This window comes from Cibotium barometz, chromosome 37, assembly GCF_041138505.1.
Source record: "Cibotium barometz isolate CiBa-2024 chromosome 37, ASM4113850v1, whole genome shotgun sequence".
NCBI classification, from domain to species: Eukaryota; Viridiplantae; Streptophyta; class Polypodiopsida; order Cyatheales; family Cibotiaceae; genus Cibotium; species Cibotium barometz.
The window spans coordinates 15,832,127-15,839,598 of NC_141082.1; positions in this window are offsets into that span (position 1 = coordinate 15,832,127).

Consider the following 7,472-nt stretch of genomic DNA (forward strand, 5'->3'; position numbering starts at 1 on the left):
CAAACATGCTCCGATATGGGGACCAAACTTTGCAAGTATGTGGGGGTGGGCCCCTCTCCCATTCTTGCAAAGTTTTATCATGATTGGAGCATGTTTGGGTTAGTAATTAGCGCCCAGTGCAGATTTTTCAAGTCTCTTGGTGCTTAAGAGGCCATGGAAAATCTGGGCCTTCCCCATACCATCCTACCCAAACATGCTCCGATGGAAACCAAACTTTGCAAGCATGTGGGAGGGGCCCACCCCCACATTATTACAAAGTTTGTTCACAATTGGAGCATGTTTGGATTGGTAATTAGTGCCCAATGCGGATTTTTCAAGTTTCTTGGTGCTTAAGAGGCCATGGAAAATCCGGGCTTCCCCATACCATCGTACCCAAACATGCTCCGATGGGGACCAAACTTTGCAAGCATGTGAGGGTGGGCCCCTTCCACATGCTTGCAAAGTTTGGTCATGATCGGAGCATGTTCGGGTTAGTAATTAGCACCCAGTGCGGATTTTTCAAGTCTCTTGGTGCTTAGAGGCCATGGAAAATCTAGGCCTTCCCTATAACATCGTACCCAAACATGCTCCGATGGGAACCAAACTTTGCAAACATGTGGGAGGGGCCCACCCCCACATGCATGCAAAGTTTGGTCACAATCGGAGCATGTTTGGATTGGTAATTAGTGTCCAGTGCGGATTTTTCAAGTCTCTTGGTGCTTACGAGGCCATGGAAAATCGAGGCCATCCCCATACCATCGTACCCAAACATGCTTCGATGGGGACCAAACTTTGCAAGCATGTGGGGGTGGACCCTCCCACATTCTTGCAAAGTTTGGTCATGATTGGAGCACGTTCGGGTTAGTAATTAGTGCCCAAGGTGGATTTTTCAAGTCTCTTGGTGCTTAAGAGGCCATGAAAAATCAGGGCCTTCCCCATACCATCATACCCAAACATGCTCCGATGGGAACCAAACTTTGCAAGCATGTGGGAGGGGCCCACTCCCACATGCTTACAAAGTTTGGTCACACAATCGGAGCATGTTTGAATTGGTAATTAGCGCCCAGTGCGGATTTTTCAAGTCTCTTGGTGCTTCTTAAGAGGCCATGGAAAGTCCGGGCCTTCCCCATACCATTGTACCCAAACATGCTCCGATGGGGACCAAACGTTTTTGCAAGAATGTGGGGGGAACCCACCCCCACATGCTTGGAAAGTTTGGTCACAATCGGAGCATGTTTGGATTATTAATTAGCACCCGGTGCGGATTTTTCAAGTCTCTTGGTGCTTAAGAGGCCATGGAAAATCCTGTCCTTCCCCATACCATTGTACCCAAACATGCTCCCATGGGGACCAAACTTTGTAAGCATGTGGGGGGGACCCACCGCCACATGCTTGCAAAGTTTAGTCACAATCGGAGCATGTTTGGATTAGTAATTAGCACCCAGTGCAGATTTTTCAAGTCTCTTGGTGCTTAAGAGGACATGGAAAATCCGGGCCTTCCCCATACTATCGTACCCAAACGTGCTCCGATGGGTACCAAACTTTGCAAGCATGTGGGGGTGGGCCCCTCTCACATTCTTACAAGCTTTGGTCATGATCAGAGCATGTTTGTGTTAGTAATTAGCGCCCAGTGCTGCGGATTTTTCAAGTCTCTTGGCGCTTTAGAGGCCATGGAAAATCCGGGCCTCCCTTTTCCTCTCCTCCTCTTGAACTTGGTGGACGGCTAGTCCTGTCACGTTTCTGACTCCTACGACTTTGAGAACCCATTCTCAAGGAAGCTAAGAGAGAAAAAATTATGAAGGCTCAATGATGGGATAGTACTAGAGATAAGTGTGGGATAGTACCAGAGATGTGTGATTATATAGGAAAAATAGGTTATCCCTTTCAAATCTCATTGGATTTCCTATCTAAGATTGATTAGATAATTAAGATAATTAAAGATAAACTATTATCCACTTAAAAATTAATATTATTAATAATATTTATTAACAAGTCTAAATATTTATCATTACTAGATATATAAATATATCTTTAAATATATCTTTTATTTTATAATTATATAACTGTATTTTTTTATAATGTATTTTTTTCAAATTTTATTCAAAGGTTTATTCTACACAAAATATTTTCAAGAAATATTAAACTTAAAAATTTATTTTTTAAAATTGAATATGAAACTAGATAACCTCATCTTGCAACCACCCTATGATATATATGCATATATGTGTGTGTGTGTGTAAGCAAATATATAAATACACACACACACACATGTACGTATGTATATATATGTGTGTGTGTGTTTATAGATTATATAAACAGTATAATCTATATATATCTATAGCGGGGAGAGAGAGTAGAGTAGTGTATTATCGTCCACGGAAGGCCAAATTATGAACCATGGGACCTTTCCAGATATACAATGAGTCTCCTCCCCTATGGTAGGAAAGGGTAGCTACGGTGAAAGAATGATCTATGCAGCGTGGTTCTCTCGAAAGCGTAACATGCGGGTGATGAGAGCCCCTAACTTCGATATAGGAGTAGTGGTCAGAAACTGGTGAAGTGGCCCCTGTAAAGGGATATCAAAGTCAGCCCATATGTGTGCATATGCTGGGCATGTCATAATCATGTGCTCCTCTGATTCTACACACTGTAGTCCACACAACTTGCATAACCTCGTCTCTCGTGCCTGTCCACTCCATGCACCTGTCTCGATCAATAAAGTGTGTGATCGAGTTCGAAGTCGTGCAATACTCCATCTAAACACAACTGAGAGCGGGTTGGCTATGTATGGCTGCGTGTGTGCCTCTGCCTGCCTGTAGGATTCCCAACATGAAGGATAGATATGCATACTGTAATAAGCAAGTTTGCCATTTGCTCCCTTGCTTTGATACACTCATAAGAGGTCTGATTGAAATGTGTCCATGCATATATCTTCTGGTGCCATATCTAGATATTTGTCCACTCCCCACCATTTAAACCATTTTTGCATATCCAGCACCCATCCTGTTGAAAGCACTTTACTTTTCCACGTTTTCTGTAGGCGTGTACTAGCATCCCATGCCCGTTTTTTGGGGAGCCTACTGTCATCCATTTGACGTACTCGGGTAGAGAGAGAGAGAGAGAGAGAGAGAGAGAGAGAGAGAGTATTCAAATACATACATACATACGTATATACACTACAATAAAATGAGGGTTTATTAGTGAAAATAGCAGTGCTTTTATAACTAGAAGGGTACGGAGATGTAAGGCCTGCTATTTTCGCTGCAAACAGGTTAGCTGCTCAGCAGTGAAACTAGCAGCGCTATTTCGTTGCGCAGTAGGGATATTGCATTGCACAGCAGCGCTATTTTGTTCTTGAGCAACAAAAGTACTACATAATAAAAAAAATCTGGGGTTGACTGGGGAGTCTGCACACGACTCCCCACTCTGCCCCAGCTCTTTTTTTTCTAATGTAGAAACAGTAAGACTAACATAACTTCACATCATCATGGACAAGTGTAAGGTAAAACTTGAAAAATACAAAAAAGAAAAGAAATTTGCAAACCATGGTTTTAGAAATGTCAAAATTCAATTATAATACTTAGCGGAATTACATAAGTGTATGTTTCCAAAAAACTCATATACAAGATAAAGCATAATAAAAACCTATGGATCTAGGGGCTATCTAGATCTCATGTTGTGCGATTGGTATCGTTCCTTTGCAGCTCCAGCCCCTTCGCTTCTCACATTTCCATTACTGCCGGCATGGACATTTGCACCACTTTTTCTAGTTACATGATCCTAAAACACAATAAAACTAACACAAGTGAGAATCAATTTTGCAAAAATAAAGAGGTTTAGGGTTTAGCAATGTACTTACTTGCCATGCTTGCCAAGCATCTCCTCCAGTAATAACAATATATCCTTCATCTTGCACCCTATCAAATAGAGCTTGTAAACCCCGTTGTAATGCAAAATCATATTCCTCTTACATAAGGGGCAGTCCATTGCTTCAAGCTATAGACATACAAACAAATGAACATTTTAGAAAGTTGTTATTTAAGTCAACCTTCTTTAATTAAAAGATAAGATACAATTTGAGGCTAATATATACTTACAAATATTGTTGGGATATCGACTCCTCCTTCACGTGTAACATCACGCCGCAACAAGTTATTTGCCATCTATCTAAGAAAAAACATAAATACTTAAAACTCTTATGCATAGGAAGCTACCGGCATGCGTTGGTTGCTGCCGGCATGCACAGGAAGCTACCAGCATGTGTAGGTTGCTGCCGGTAATCAAAGAAGCTACCGGCATGCATTGGTTGCTACCGGCATGCATTGGTTGCTGCCGGCATGCATAGGAAGCTACCGGCATATGTAGGTTGCTGCCGGCAAGCATAGGAAGCTACCGACATGCGTAGGCTGCTACCGGCATGCATAGGAAGCTACCGGCATGCGTAGGTTTCTACCGGCTTCCATAGGTTGCTATCGGCATGCGTAGGAAGCTACCGACATGCGTTGGAAGCTACCGACATGTGTTGGTAGCTACCGATGTGCGCAGGAAGCGGCTAGCATGCATAGGTTTTGCTACCGGCATGGGTAGAAAGCGGCCGGCATGCGTAGGTTGCTACTAGGATGCATAGGAAGCTACTCGCATGCGTAGGAAGTTACCGACATGCATAGGTTGCTACCAGCATGCGTAGGAAGACTGGCATGTGGCGTAGGAAGCTACCGGCATGCGTGGAAACTATCGGCATGCGTGGGTTGCTACCGGCATGCGTAGGTTGCTACCGGCGTGCATAGGTTGCTAATGGCATGCGTTGGTAGGTACTGGCATGCATTGGTAGGTACCAGTGTGCATAGGAAGGTACCGGCATGCATAGTGTAAGATTCCTCCCTAGCCCTCAAGATGCCCAGTATCTTCCCCTGTAATCAATCCCCTCTTCAGAATAATAAAAGATCTTGTTTCTACCTATTTTAGCTTAGAGAGAGAAAATGTTCTAGAGAGAGGTTATTCAATTTTTAGATATTTTTGGATAGAAAAATATCTCTTCTTATTAAAATAAACTCCCCCGAAACAGAAGTTCAAAAAGATTTTCAGAAGGTGCATTAGAAATAAATTATAATCTGTTCAAAAGGCTTTAGCCTAAGGGTCCAGATTTTCTGAAAATTTTAGATTAAGGTTCCTATGGACCAAGAAGATTCATCCAAATGTAGGGAGGAGATAAATTAAAAAATAAAAGAAAAACCCCCCAAAAATGAGTTAATGTTCACATAAGATGAAGAGTGGACTAAGGACCAAGGAAAATAATTAAAAAATGAGTTAATTGGTGGCCACTCTTGATCCAAGCAAGAGTAGAACCCTCAATACCTCAAGCCAAAGGAAAGCTCACAAAACTCCATGTAAGTTAGAAATTCTACTTTTTAATTCTATTCTATGCTTTTTTAATTTCTTGCTTTTAAATTGAAATTATATGTTATGCCTTGATGGAATTGCTTCCCCCTTCTCTTAATTGTGAATTCAGCCCTTCTTTATCCAAGTTGTGTAATCAAATAAATAGAGTTAAACTTTTCATATTATTTACTCTTAGATTAGAGTGTTAAATTCATCTTGGGATGAATTCTAAGTAGATTTAGAATGTAAAAATTGAAAAATAGTCAGCCATACAAAGGAGGTTATGGCAAAATTTTCTTAAATTTTGTGGAAATAAGTTTTATCTTTATGTTATTCAAAAAGAGTAATCCTCTCCGTTTGTGTATTCTAAAAGTGTTATTTTCATTCTATGCATAGAAAGATGCATATTGAAAATATTTTTATTATAAAAGCATTATTTTCATTAGATTTAAATTCTATGCATAGTGGATATTTTTTTATTATAAAAGTGTGATTTTCATTAGAATTAAATTCTATGCATAGAAAGATGCATAGTGGGATATTTTTTATTATAAAAGTGTGATTTTCATTAGATTTAAATTCTATGCATAGAAAGATGCATATTAGAAATATTTTTATTATAAAAGCGTTATTTTCATTAGAATTAATTTCTATACATAGAAAGATGCATATTGGATATTTTTTTTATTATAAAAGTGTGATTTTCATTAGATTTAAATTCTATGCATACAAAGATGCATAGTGGATATTTTTTTATTATAAAAGTGTGATTTTCATTAGATTTAAATTCTATGCATAGAAAGATGCATAGTGGATATTTTTTTATTATAAAAGTGTGATTTTCATTAGATTTAAATTCTATGCATAGAAAGATGCATATTGGAAATATTTTTTTTATGAAAGCGTTATTTTCCTTAGAATTAATTTCTATGCATAGAAAGATGCATATTGGAAATATTTTTTTATTTTAAAAGTGTTACTTTTACCAATATAAATTTTTATGCATAAAGTGATGCATAAAAGAATTTTTATTATTATAAAAGTGTTACTTAAATCAAAATTGATTTTATGCTTAAAATGATGCATATAAAAGAATTTTTTTTAATTATAAAAGTGTTACTTTCATCAAAATTGATTTTATGCATAAATGATTTTTATATCAAAATTAGGGTTCTCTTTAATTCTATGTTTGATTTCCATGAATAATCGATAAATGAATAAGTAAATACACTGTGAGAGAAAATTGTACCGTTTCATATTCACTCGGATGGTATTGAGAAAATTCAGAAAACCTATCGAAGTTAGAAATTTAGATAAATTGATTAATTTATTCCTCATAGGAATTCATGATTAGTTTAGAAATCAGTTAAGTGAATATTTAATTAATGAAATTCAGTAAAATAGTAATTGAAATATCCCCCCTTTCAGAAAGGTAGTTCAGGAAGAACCTTATCAGACTCGAACCCAGAATCAAACTTTGACCAGACCAAACTCTTCGTCAGTTTTAAGGAAAGACGATGTGACCAGTCAGGAAAATACACTCAAATCACCCACCAAATCTGAAACTAAGTTGAGACCCTTTGAATTGATCTGAGGATCAAGGTTACAGAACTCGAGGAATTCTGCTTGGAATTCAGACCTACGATCAAGAAGTCTTGGGATACGGATTTTATATATACTCATTATATTCAAAGAAAATCAAAACTGAAAACTTGCATAGAAACCCTGTTTTCTTAAAGGACAGTCTTACACCAGAATGCTGGAGGGAGCATTTGGTATATGTGTTTTTCTAAGGGAAGTTTTGTTGCAAACAGCTGGCGTGGGGAGTGTTCAAAGGACGGCTCACACAGCAAAAACTTACCCAGGTCTTGACCAGCCTTGGTATGGTGAGAAATGGTGTGCTTCCAGTACGATGGGCGAGGGCCGACGAAGTGGTCCCTGAGTGAAGTGCCAGGACACCTAAGGAGGATCCTGGAGGGTTTTGACCAGGTGCGATGCACGGGCTCGCAGTGCTTAGGACACCCATGCGTATGTCATGGAAGATGTTGTATGATAGCCAAATGTTTATTGTAATCTTACTGGATCTCGTTTGCTGATCAGCTGGTCTCAATGGA